The sequence below is a fragment of the Mastomys coucha genome, unplaced genomic scaffold (genome assembly GCF_008632895.1).
Source record: "Mastomys coucha isolate ucsf_1 unplaced genomic scaffold, UCSF_Mcou_1 pScaffold7, whole genome shotgun sequence".
NCBI lineage: Eukaryota > Metazoa > Chordata > Mammalia > Rodentia > Muridae > Mastomys > Mastomys coucha.
In genome coordinates, this window is record NW_022196913.1 from 63641660 (window position 1) to 63655907 (window position 14248).

General features: G+C 43.6%; 1 protein-coding gene across 10 annotated transcripts in view; it reads left to right on the forward strand.

Annotated features, from left to right (window-relative positions):
- Positions 1-14248, forward strand: part of Ntrk2 (neurotrophic receptor tyrosine kinase 2) — a 331243-nt gene that overhangs the window by 76031 nt on the left and 240964 nt on the right. The gene's annotated exons all lie outside the window — the stretch shown is intronic.

Consider the following 14248-nt stretch of genomic DNA (forward strand, 5'->3'; position numbering starts at 1 on the left):
CTGTTTTCAGCCACATGTCAATCTGTGATGTGGTCCATACAGATTGACCCCTGACCCGAGGTTACCACTTAACAAGTCAGAGGCTGAGTCCACCATCATCTTTGGGGATCTAGAAATTAAGATTGGGGCTCATGGATCAAGCGCAAACAAAACTGAACAAAAGGTGGTGTTGAAAAATTAATGTGAGTTAATGCACTTTCAATGCCATTAGAGTGAGGGTCATGCTCAAAACATATGTCCTAAAATGGGAAGACTGCAAACATTATACTCCTGAAATAGATGATATGCCGGTCAGAGTTTCTCAGGAGCAATAGAGAGACTATGTAGTCTTTGCCAGAGAGCAGGACCTCGAATGGCTGCCAGCGCACCTTTGGGCATTCGGGGCTTTGAGCCCATCCCTGCTGTGTTCTTTTTCCATGGCTGTTAAGAAATAAATACCTGAAGCTGTGGGATGTGTATAAAAACAAAGTCTGTTCGGAAGTCTGAACAGCAGACACCTCTCCAGAGGTGAGGCCTCCCCCTGTCCTTTGTTGTAAGACCCTGACAAGCCTTAGCTTACCGGAGACCCCCCAAGTGAATCACATGGAGCCTGACCAATACAAAGAACATGAGAATTTTTATTTCAGTGCTGCTGTCCCTGACCCCTCAGGAAAGGAGGCAACCCCGCACAACTTGTGCAGTGAGCTTTTATACAATTTTCAGGGCAGCAGCCATTAGACACAATGTGATTGGTAGAACAGTGTGACTTTTTAAAACTGATTGGTCTTTAGACTTCCCTTGTCTGAAGGTGGGCAAAGATCCACCCTGTGGAACATGCCCCTACCTGCAAGTAGTTTCTCACCTTGTGTTCTGAGGAATGATAACTAGCCTTTCCCTTCTGGAGAGTTCTGCTACCTTCCTAAAGGTCCTGAGCTTATCTTATTGAGGAAATTCCTGGCCTCCAGGTGTTTTTCTGAGATGGCCCTGTTTACTCGATGGATCTTACACTGTCAAGCACAGCAGAAGGTGGAACAGGGAGAGATATCAAACCAAGTGGTTAGTTAGGAAGCCTGAGGGCAGGGCAGAGCAGGCTAGCTCTTTTATCTCTTGTTTTATGAACTCCTCCGAGAAGCCCATATTAACCCCTTCCAGGTTCAGCTTGCTGGTCTAGCCACTGCCCACCTGACCCTCTCCCTTACATGTTCTATGCCACCTTTCAACACCACCACACTGGCTACTGCTCTTCTAATGTATGAACTCAGAGGGGAACCTGGCTTATCTTGCATGTCAACTATTTCAATTTGCGGTACAAGCTTTCAAATTGTGAACTAACAGTTTAAATGCAGTTGGTTTGAAGAGCTTTGAAGGTTGTGTCTTCATTCAGACCTGAGGCTGGCAGAAGGGCTCATATTTCGCTGTTAAGCTAGAATTTATATTTCGCTCTTGCTTGTTTACTATAGTTTAAGCATCTTGATGTCTGATAGGCTATTGGACTTGTGACAGTAACAACGTCAAATGGTAGCATTTCTTCCCTCTCCATTTCCTCCTGTTTATTTCTGTCCAGTTACTTTTTTTGTTAAATGTCTAGCTATTATTAGCATAAGAGTTCCAAAAAAAAAAAAAACTTAGTCTATTAGCGTTTGGCCATGTGCACCGGATTATTCCCATGCATAATTAATGTGAATACATAAAACCCGTTGTGAATCTACCTGCATCTGTCACCACACTGATGTTTCTGTAGTTATAATTTGATTCATTTTCATCTAAGGCTGCCTCCACTTTATTTTGATTAGTTTTCAATGATACAGTTCTCAAAGAATTTTCAAAGTGGCTTGTTGCTAAGGAACAACAACAGGACCATGAGTGTGCAGTGAGTGTATGCTCTCGTATTCCAACCGACCGAGTCTTCCTTGGCTCTCCCATGGCTTCTTGGCCTTTCTGCTCCAGGTTGTAGAAATATACATGAGGGGAGTGGAAGAATCCATGGCATTTGGGGTGCTGGTTCTTCCGAGGGTATTCCATCCTGGGAGCCTGGCCACAGGCAGAGATGGAAAAAAAAATCATGAGGAGCCAGCAGGCTTGGCATTTGCCCGTGTAGATAAGAAGCAGGCTTGGTGATGAGTGTGCTCGATGCTTGCACTTCCTGAGGGAAATGCACATCGAGTTTCTCCCTCAGGACAGATGCATCCGTGGGACTCCAGGTTGAAGTATCTCAGTGGTCCTAAGAGATGGCAGAGGGCATGAGAAAAAGGCAGTTTTCTCTCACAGCCCCAGTGACGGAGAGGTGCCATGTGTGCACCTCTAGCCTGCATTCATTCATTCCTGATCTCAGAAACTTCTAGATTTCCACCTAAGACAGATGCAAGAGGTGCTGCAGGGAGCAGAGGACCATGGTTCTCTTTTCCGCACTCAAAGAACCGCTCTGAAAACCATCCAGAACGTCTTTCAACACTAAGAATTCCACTCATTTAAAAATGTTCCTAAGCACAGTAGGGCTAACGCTAATGCGATCGACAGTGTCTGCCTTTCTGTGAGCTCAGACCAGTCCAGAAGGTTGAAGAGCCTGAGTTTAACACATATTTGGATCTGCTTTTAAAAGAGGAAAACACGTGAGCGAAGCCAGAGACAGGGTCAGTAGAAACATCTGAAAAGACAAGCTTTCTCCGCATGCGTCTTTCACTTTTGGAAAAAAATGCAGTGTATTAAAATTAGAACACTAACAAAAGTTTGTTTTCCAGACTTCCATTCGGCTTAGGAATATGTAATTCAAAAATAGAAATTCTCCATCACTCTTTCTCACTCTGTCGTCCCCACTCCTAGATATAACTGTCTCTATCTCGCAGGATGCATGCATTATGCAAATGATCAAATTTGTAGTTTTACTTCTGTGTAGATAACCAGAACAGAGCTTCTTCTTTTATTCCACTGGGAAGTCATAATGCCAATCTTGTTCTGTGTATTTCTTGAGGTCACAATTGAGCTTGTAGCCCTTTCTGCCAGCACTTGGGCCGTGGCTGTGTAGGCACCCTGCCCATAGGCTGCTCAAGTCTGCTACCTACCTCTGTCTCTTCCACGTTCCATGGCTTTGAGCACATCTCCTTTTCTCTTGCTTCGTTTTGGTAGTGGCACTGGCATGGGTAGCTGAGCCAGTCAGTGTTCTCCTGTTGTTAAGAGACCAGCGACTAAGGGAACTCTTACAAGGGAAAGCATTTAACAGAGGCTGGCTTTTAGTTTCAGAGATTTGGTCCAATATCGTCTTGGTGGGAGCATGGCAACAGGCAGACATGGTGCTGGAGAAGTGGCTGAGAGCTACATCCTGATTCACAGGATAAGAGAGATAGAGAAAGAGAAGAGAGAGAGGAGAGAGAGGGGGGAGAGGGAGAGAGAGGAGAGAGAGAGAAAGAGAAGAGAGAGAGAGAGAGAGAGAGAGGGAGGGAGAGGGAGAGAGAGAGGGAGGGAGGGAGGGAAGGAGAGAGAGAGAGAGAGAGAGAGAGAGAGAGAGAGAGAGAGAGAGAGAGAGGGCTTGGCTTGGGCTTTTGAAGCCTCAAAGCCCACCCCCAAAGACACAGTTCCTTCATTATGGCCACACCTACTAAGCTTTCTCAAGTACCGCAGCCTAATGACTAAGCCACCACAGTACCAGTCTATTGCTCTAATGAAATACACCAAGACGGTTTACTTATAAAAGGATGAGACTCATTGTGGTTCACAGGGTTGGATCTGAATATAAGAGTTCTGCCTTCGGTATCCCTCAATAAGGCCTTTTGCAGGCTAGTCACCTAATAGACACGACTCCTTTATGCAAGACACAGGTATTCCCAGCTTTTAATAATTGCTATGCATTCTTATTCTTGATAATGAGTTATGGTTTACTTGACACTTTTGGGCACTTAAAATTTAATCAAAACTTCAGAAAATGTGTATATAAACATAGAGATGGATGGAGATAGGTGGCTGAGAGGAGAAAAGCCGCTCATATGTGAGCAGTTACACAAACAAGCTTAATTGGCAGGGTCTTCTAGCAGCAACACAAAAAGCATGCTTTCATTATTTTTGCCCATAGTAAAAATGATCAGTCAGAATTCTGTATATTTATTAATTTAGATTAAGTTGCTATTTTAATTAATCATGTCAAGAATCCTTATCATACGGAAAATAAGAAATGATACACTTATTATTGGTGTATGTGTTTATAGTACTTTATGTTAATTTTTATTGGTTACACATGCCATTCATGCTTTTCATAGTCTTTGGTTTTTAAACAATTGTTTTTAAAATTTTGTTAGTTTGCTTGACATAGAGTCTCACTTTGTAGTCCAGGTTAGCTTCTAACTTTCAGCAAACCTGGCCTCAGTCTTCTAAGGGTTGAGATTACAGCTGTGAGCATGACACCAGTGTGTTTTAACTTTCCAATAATATTGGTAAACAAAAACATTGCGTTTTGATAAAGACAGACCTTTGATGTTTTCTACCTGAGCCACACATCTCCAGAAGGCCTCTCCCGACTCTAAGCCATGAACATATTTCACATCTTTGCACTTCCACTCCGTCTGCTTTTAAACTTCGCTGCCTTAGGCTCTGTGCAGCCAGCTCCTTTTCTCTCTTTTATTTTTGTGTGAAATACTCTTGTCTTATTCTGAGATCCACAGAATAAAGACACGTGAGAAAATTGTGGTGTGACATTTTTGGAATATCATTTTAACTTTATAGAATCATAAAGTCACTGACAAAACAAAAAGACATTTTTGAAGAGCTTGGTGATGAACTTGCTGCGGGATGAGCACGGAGCTTTGTTAGTTCTTCACGGGAGAGGAGCTGGAAGCCTCACAAAAGGGATCAGAGAAAACCGGGTTTGCGGGAAAACTTTCGGCTCTCCTCCCCATGGTCTCAAACTGAGCACAGTGTATACCTCAGGGATATTTTAAAGGAAAAAATAAGTTGTCAGAACTCACCAACCCTTCATAATTTCAGAAAAAAAAAAGAAAAAGAAAAACAGTTGAAAGAATTGACCAGCAGTTAAAATATAGTTCTGAAAAAGTAACTGGCCTCTAGATAGAGGTGTGGGTCTATCTCAGACTCCACAAGCTGACTTATTTTCCAAATCTCTTCATACTTTTCAAAAAAACTACAGTTGCCCACATGCATGTACCTGTCCCACATGTGTGCAGAGACTGTAAAAGCCAGAACAGAGCCTTGGGTCCCATGACGCTGAGTTACAGATGGTTGTGAACTGTCAGGTGGGGGTTGTGAACTGTCAGGTGGGGGGTTGGGAACTGACAGGTGGTTGTGAACTGTCAGGTGGGGGGTGGGAACTGACAGGTGGTGGTGAACTGTCAGGTGGGGGGTTGGGAACTGACAGGTGGTGGTGAACTGTCAGGTGGGGGGTGGGAACTTAGCTGGGCTTTCCTCAAGAGTAGCCAGTGCTCATCTCCACTGAGCTGTCTCTCCAGCTGTCTCTCTTACTTTCATGCCAACATTGTCTGCATCTATATGAGGACAGTGGAGACTTACTCTGTGCATAGCATTGTAAAGGCATAAGAAACTTAAGGAATTGGCACTGCTGTTCATACAGGAAGCACAGCAACCAGTCTTTCTCCCACTAGCTGTGCAAGAGAAATTATCTTTTTATTTTTATTTAAAATCTTCATTTAGTTACAAATACGGAGTATAGCGTGACATTTAAATACACAAAAATAACTGTTCATAGTTTTTTTAGTTAGATGTGGGGGGTGTCCTGAACCCCTTCCCACTCCATACTAGAATGTTGACCAATGGGCCCCCTAGACATTTGATAGCTTGTGGGGGAGCAAGAGTTTTCTTTAAGGATACATCTCCAGTTGAGCCCACTGTGCTCCACTGGTGGACATCCAGAGACAACACAAACTGGAGTCAGTGGGTTCTTAAACTTATGAAAGAAACAGGAAGTAGAGGGGGAGAGGCCTGGGAGGCAGGTCTTGGAGGACCAAGGGGGAGGAGCTAGGTGTCAATATGTTTAAAAGATGTTCTATGAAGTTCTCAAAGAATCAGATGTAATAATAAAACCCCATGAGTATGACATACTGTGATTGGATCAATGTAGCCAGCCCATGCATCACCTCAGACACTTATTCCTCTGTGCTAAAAAGAGTGGTCTCCACCTTTTGGAGCTACACCAAGCTTTGTCAGCCAGTTAGAAGACTGCACTACCAGGCAGCAGGAGCTATCCCTCCCAAACCTCCACAGTCTGGACTCCTCTCTCTGTCTTCTCTCCATCCTCCCTCCCCCTCCTCTCCCCGGCCTCTGGTACCCACACTTCTCAACCAGTAAGCTGATTTCCTAGCAGTAGAGAATATGTGGTGTTTGTCTATCTAGGGCTGCCGTCATGGACTCAGTATGGCATCTATGTAGTCGGGGAGTTGGTGGGGGAGTCTGGTGGGGGAACCTCAGCTCTAACTTAATTGCTCGCCTTGCCCTACCCATTCGGTGAGCCTGTTTGGACTCCAGAGAAAGACTCTGTTTACTTGTAACACAGAAAGTTCATGCAGTGTTACTTAGGAACTCCCTACACGACTACTTTCATTTAAGGCTAGATGATTTCTTTAGAAAAAAATTTGATGTACTTAAAAGTCAAGGACAGTTCTCACTGGCTTTTTATTTTTTAAACCCGGTGGTATGCTTACTCTCACCTCTTCCTGCAGGCTGGGTCACATTTGGATGGGGGTAATCTGGAGGTCCTCTGGCTTCTCTCTTCCTGTGTCACTTTGATCTTTTATTGTTTATCCTGCTGCTCTGCTCATCTCTGCACTGTTTCCTAATCTTCCTTCGCTCCTTCCTCGTTCCTGTATATCACTTTGGTGGACAGGCTTCCGAGAACTTGTGAAGAAGAGAGATAGTAACTTGGCTTAAATTCCAACATATGCTTCAACTTTATCTTTATTTTGGGCATGAACGCTGAACACTGAATGACTGAGGGATTAAATTTAACTGTGAGTCAGCACAACTGTCCTGTGGTACTTGGGAAGCCAGCATGGTTAGCTACATAGTGTGTGTGTGTGTGTTCCTCCTTTAACTTGTAAGTTGTTACCCTGTAAGCCTTGATGTCTAGTGAATAAGAGTCATATACTGGAGCTGGGAATCAGGTAGCCTTGACTTCACATCTGCATTTCCCCCTTGCAGCCATCGGTGTAGGCAATGTTTTAGTCTCTGGATTTTATCTCTACTTTGATGAAATGAAGGAGAGAGCCCGTTATGTGGATGACCATAAAAACAAAATCAATTCTTAGTTTAAGAGCTCAGCTCTTTAGCTAATTCCTGAGAGGCAGTTATGTTTTATATTTTATGTTCTGGTGAAAATACAAAAAGGGAGATTAAGACCTGAATTAATACTGAATCTGAATTGCAGAAATATACTATGTGCGTGCACAGTGTATATAACTGTGTCAACGCTTATTGGTAGGGTTTATAGAAGAAACTTGTCCCAATGCTGTCACTCTATAATATTTGTGGAACATGCACTTGTTTTCAGCCCTTCACTGCTATAAGATGTTATGTATAAATTATTTCAATTTCTGATTTTATTGCTCTTTAAACAAACTCATTTGTTGGAATTGTTTGGGATTTTACAAGGAAGCTGTTGTATTGTTTGGTTGTGCATCAGTTCTAAAGACTCCTTCTTCTGGGAGGGGTGTTTACAGCAGAGCAAGGATCTGAGTGTGGGAGGCCCCGGTATCATTAGCTTAGATCAGACACAGGCTGGGGAAGCTAATGAGATTCCCTTTGTGTGCAGGGGAAGCACCATTGCTAGAATGAATTCTTTTACATAAAAACTGACTTTAAAGTCGATGTATTTACAGCCTGCTAGAGAGGAAAAGGAGGTATTCTGCAGAAACTGAGTTCCTTATGTAACAGATTGCCACCCATATGATAATCGTAGGCCACGGTGCTGCATTTCCTGTGAGGGAAGTCAAGCCTTGGACAGGAGCAAGACAGAAGAAAAAACCCTCTGCTCTGATCAAGGCGTAGGCTATAGTACACACAGCCTTCCTTTGTTGTCAGCTAGCATTTGTTCTGAGAGAGGAGAGGGAGAGAGGGAGGAGGAAGAAAGGAAGAGAGAGAGAAGGATGGAGAGGATAGGAGGGAGAGAAGGAGATAGGGAGAGAGAAGGAGGGACGGGAAGAACAAGGGGAAAATTCATTTAAACGTTTTAAGTCTTAAGTGAGTTATTAATAATCCGAACTGAAGACTGAGAGCCATCCCAGCCCCTCCGAGTTCAGGGTGGAAGCAGCCAGGAGAGAAGAATGTGGAGAGTGGAGCGAAGCGCCTACTGCAACCCTGGCACAACCTGAGCAGAGTCAACCACCCAACTGAACTTGCCACAGCCTTGCTTCCTGGGTTCTCTGTTGTTTATTTTTTAAAGGTGTAGCAAGTCCAAAAATAGCAATGCAGTACCTAAAAAAAAAAAAAAAAAAAAATCATCTAAGGGACCCGTCTTGTGTGAATTAATGCTACTCTGCTACAAAGTCAGTTAGTGTAGTCATACATTCCCTCAGAACGCCTGTCAGGCCCTTCTGCTGATGCTATTAGTGTGTGATGTGTTTTATTTCCCTCCACAGGGGAGCCACAGTCTCTTTATTATTCTCATTTGGAATAACACTCAGAGACACAGCTCCCAACCTGAGGTCACCACGGGGGATATGTTGAGTCCTAAACCACCTATGCCAGTTGCTTCTTATTTAGTCCCCTTGACCACTGACTTGCTTTGCTATTGGTTTGTGGGTGGCAGGTGTCTTGATGACGGCTCTGTTGTCATCCCAGCCTGAGAGCAGTAGGCTAGCTCTACCTTAATCACCCCTTCCTGGAACACCATGGACTTCGGAGACCAGCTCAGTAGCGGGACTGTTTTCTTACTCCCAGCCTGATTTTGTTGTGATGTCTGAAGTAAGTCCCTGGCGCTTTAGTTTTATTACAGAGCTGAGGATGCATTCATTACATGTAGCCTTTTGTCCTTGCGTATGAGTGAGGAAATTTCAGAAATAAATCTGCATGTCTCCAGTTGGCAGAATAATAGTAGGTTCTTCTGTTGGGTCTATGGCGTACCTAGCCACAGGTTCTTGGTCCTGATAATGGTCCTAGGTATACATTTCATCTTGTAGAGGGGCCTTAAATCCAACCAGAAACTGACTGGATGGTTACTCCTCTAATATCCATGCCACTATTGCATCCAGCCATTATCGAAGGTCCAGGGTTCTCAGCATCTCGCCAGCTGATGGTTACTTTTCTTCTCTGGTAGCATGTACAGATAGTACTTTCTTGAACTATGAAGGCTAGCTAGTAGGGATGAAGATGACAGGTCAGTACCAGCTTGACTTGTCCATGTCTTATGACTCAGCAATGATAGATAGGGACTTGGCATCAAGCACTGGAGAGAGATCTATAGGGTCGGCCATAGACTATAATGTTTGGGGTCTATAGGACATGCTGGATAACATCTCCAAAAGAGAAATGTATTCTTGGTAGCAGGCTTTATACTTATTAGCCTATGCTGTCTTTTCAGGGGCACTATTATCATGCAATAGGGTATTTCCATTGAAACCCTTTATGTACATATTTTAGAATGCTTCTACAGAAGTAGGTAGATTTTCCTATATCTCTTCAAAAAGATTTGTTGCTATATCTCCCTCTCCATGTCTCATCTACCAACCTGCTGCCCCATCTCCTACCCGATTCAACCCTTCCCATTTGTTTATTCTCATTTACCCATGTGTTCTATTTCCCTTCCCTCATAATTACCCCCTTTCATGGCTCCTCACTATCTTCCTGACCTCCGTGGGCATTCCAAATGAAACACAGCTAAAGACTCAAAGCTATGACCCACAAATGAGAGAAAGCAGGCAACATGTGCCTTTCTGGACCTGGGTTAACTCACTCAGAATGATTGTTTCCAGATGCCCATCCATTTATCTGTGAATTTCATAATTCTATTTTTGTACAGTTCAGTAAGGTTCATTGTGTAAACTGGACTGCATTCTCATTATCCTTCATTGCTGTTAGATATCTAGACTAGTTCCATTCCCTGGCTATTGTGTCTAGAGCCACAGTGAACATGGATGAGAAGGTATCTCTTAGGTAGGAAACAGGGTGCTTTGATTGTCTGTGCCTGAGAACGACACCGCAGGCTCATGACACAGGTCTTTCTGAGCTTCTTTCACACTGATTCAGCCTTTATGAGGCGTGTCCTCTTGGTGATGGGTAATGGCATAAGGCACTTGGGTAACTCAAACATTGTGAAGGCATGTGGAAAGAATTCACACATGGGCATCCAAGATGTATTAATATATTAAGTATATTCCTAATTATGAATGATAAATAGGGAGAATTCATCTCTGGAAAACAGAGAAGAGAGAAGTTCATGATACACGACTACTGATCAAATTATGCTCCCGTGTCAACTTCAGCTTCGTTGCAGGAGTACGGGCCAGATTCCTCCCATTCCCCATGCAGCTCTTACTAAGTGTCTTCAATTGCTGTGAAGAGACACCATGACCAAGACAATTCTTATAAAAGGAAAACGTTTCATTGGAGCTGGCTTACAGTTTCAGAGGTTCAGTCCATTATCATCATGGTGGGAAGCATGGCAGTGCGCAGGCAGACATGGTGCTGGAGATGGAGCTGAGAGTCCCTCATCTTCATCTGAAGGCAGCCAGGAGGAGACTGTCTCATACTGGGCACAGCCTGAGTTTAGGAGACCTCAAAGCCTACCCCCACAGTGACACACTTCCTCCAACAAGACCACACCTCCTAATAGTATCACTCCCTATGGGCCAAGCATTCAAACATATGAGTCTTGGGAGCCAAACATATTCAAATCACCATACTAAAGATCACTTGGAAGTTTTAGTCACCTGCAGTCCCTTAGCATCATAGTATGCATATAAGATGCTAAGACTGGTGTGTGTATCACGTGGTCATGCATTTGACAGCAGAGAAGAATAAGACCCAGGCCCTGAACTATGTCTTGACTCGATCTTACAATCCTCAGGCTCAGTCTGACTCCTTCCATACAGCCCCGTGTACCCTAAGATTTGGACAATTCCAGCGTATCATGGGTTTTACGGCTGATATAATTTTACCCACATTCTCTTTTTGAGACCCCAGTTGCTGTTGGGGAAAAAGCATCAGTGTTTAAAATGCTGTCTCTTCAGAGCATGCCAAGACAAATAGCAATTCTGTCTTCTTGTCGTGATGGTTAAACATCAGATAGAAAGCTGGGACTTCACTGATGTCCCCTTTGGATAAACAACAAGGCTAAAACAATGTTTTAGGGTGGCCTGGCCGGGCTTTGAGGCCATAAACTTCCAAAGAAGAACATGCCACTCGACTTGTTCTTCCAAGCAGGCGCTTCGCCGCCTTGGTCTAAGTTCATCTTCCTAGAATCAGCATCGGTGGTGGAGGTCAGGAAGACACCTTGTTCTGTGGCCTTGTCCCTTTTAGCATCTATCTCTGTCTGAGCTCTTTTGCTCTTCTTCTTTTCTCTTAGTGTGAGGACATGTTTGATTGGCTATCTTGGGCAGCTTCTATCATCTTCCCTGTAATTCTTGTACTGCTTAGATTGCAGGGCTTTGGGGTTATATTATTAATTAATGATTAATTATTGTGTCCCACTTGGGGTTTAATAATGGAGTCATGGGAACATCTGTATAGTATAAGGCTGTCAGCCTGTTTTCCGGGGCTTCGGCCAACCTGCCAGACTCCACCCAACTTCTGCCACTGCATCTTTCCACCTGGCTCTCTCAGCCCTGCTCCTTTCTCGTCTGCTTTCTTCCCTCTGCCCTACCTCTACCCCAGCTCCAGCCACTAGCTCTTCATTCCTCCAGTGTCACACTTCTCCCTCACGTGAAAAGCTATTAGCACAGTGGGAGCTTACCAAACCTTATTCACCGGAAACAATCAGAGCCCAGACTTGGCCCCACAGCACTGCTTTCTGGCCAGGCTGAGGACTAGGTGGCCTCCATCATGGCAGCTGCCTTTCTTTGGGGGCAGATGAGGAAACAACAAGCATTTACATGTCCTGTCAACCTGGTGTCCCTGGCACAGCAGTTAACAATCAAGAACACAGGGGCACACCATCATAGGCAAGTGAATCAATATGTGTGTGTGTGTGGGGGGGTTATCCCAACAGAAACAGTAATGAGCCCTTCCCTCATGAACCCAGAAAGCTGCTGCTTCCCAAGTCTTCATTCCTGTCACTTACCTTTTCCTCTTTACAAACTGCCTAGTTATATATAGTTTAGTCTGTTCTTCGACCTCCTATATAATATGCCTACGGATAAGCAAATGAAAAGAAAAAGAAAGAAAAAAATAATAGCTCAGCACCAACAAAATGTCAACAACCCCACACATCTGAAATAGATCTTATATAGATTCACATAATAAAGTTGAAATATGGGAAGCAACAGCTGTGTTTTAGATAACTCTTTTGATGAGCTTGAAGACAAGCAACCACTACTTGTCTTGCTTTCTCTGTCCTCTGTCTGGAATCTTATCCAACACGAGAAATTCTTACTGATCCCAAAGGTTTTCACTTATGAACAGGTTGTGGGAAAGCAGCAGGGAATTATAAAACAGTCCAAGTTTTCAGAATTTAAGTATGTGAAGGGGAGAATTGACCAAGTCTCACTAAGTTTGCGCTGCTGGATTAAATTAGCTAATTATAAGTGTTTCTTGAGAATTTGCTTGAGGAAGAGATTCAGTAATTCTTAAGCTAAAACCCGTTTCCAACTTTACCCATGCACAGTGATTTCATTCGCCACCCAAGCTGAGAACAGTGTTCTCAGAGATCCTGAAATGGAACGATCCCCGTGGTGGGCTACCATGGCATCCACCATCCATTTACTTAATATTACCAACTAAATCCTTCCAAGATGTCCTGGGAGAGTGATGCACGGGACCTGTACTAGCTGGTTTTGTGTGACACAAACTGGAGTTATCACAGAGAAAAGAGCCTCCCTTGAGGAAATGCCTCCATGAGATGATCCAGCTATAAGGCATTTTCTCAATTAGTGATCAAGGGTGGAAGGGCCCATTGTGGGTGGTGCCATCCCTGGACTGGAAGTCTTGGGTTCTATAAGAGAGCAGGCTGAGCGAGCCAGGGGAAGCAAGCCAATAAGGAACATCTCTCCATGGCCTCTGTGTCAGCTCCTGCTTCCTGATCTGCTTGAGTTCCAATCCTGACTTCCTTTGGTGATGAACAGCAGTGTGGAAGTGTAAGCTGAATAAACCCTTTCCTCCCCAACTTGCTCCTTGGTCATGATGTTTGTGCAGGAATAGAAACCCTGACTAAGACAAGACCTTAGAGGGAAGCTCAGGTCGTGATCCCAAGACAAAGCTGGTGGTAACACTGGGGTACAATGGTCATAAGAGTCTTATACATTAATAATGTACAGAAAGATATGGAAAATAGGGTATTTGGGAAAAACTGACTTAGCAGGATTCTGTATGGATAATGCACATGGAATATACATGGAAGTCTCAAAGTAGGTCCTGATTGGTGGAGTTGAGGGGTGCCCAGAAAGTTTGGTCAATCCAAGAACTAGCCTGATCTGTCCATTTCTTGTCTTCTAGACATGTTGACTTAATTATCTTAAGTTATAATTTGTCAAATTATAAGTTTTGGGGAAGTTTAACAGCCGCACATGTAAATATTCATGATCCTCATTCATTCATGTAGATACTACTTAGAAGTCACCCTGATATTTCGTATCCCTTTTGTCATTTAGAGGGAGTATTAGGCTAGTCCTCAGCTGACCTCATGGCCAGGTCTACTTCTCAGTACACTGTTTCCATCTCTGAGTGATGCCAGGCAGAAAACCCAACATTGTCCCTCTACAGACACTAGTGTAGATCTATAAGAAATATGTAAGTGTACTTGTATATGCGTATTTAACTACATATGTTTCACTATAAGAGTTTATTTGAGGAAAACAGATCTGTTTTGCAGATCTGTGTTAGCCAGATGTGTATACGTCACACTGTGACATTGCAGAATCTCTGAACAGCATGGTTGGCTGTATGGATATGCGTATGTAATGGCCCCATGGTCACTGTTGCCAGTTTCCTTCCTACTGAGGAGTTGGCCAACTCTTACTTAATCTCTCCAGTTTGGGCCGAGCCTGTGCTCCATTAGTGAAAAGTCCTACGTATTTCTTCTGCAGTAAACTCCAACCACAATAGGTTGAAAACCTCACTTTTTTTTTTTTAATGCCTGAAGGTAAGCTTTCAAAAGTGAGTTTTA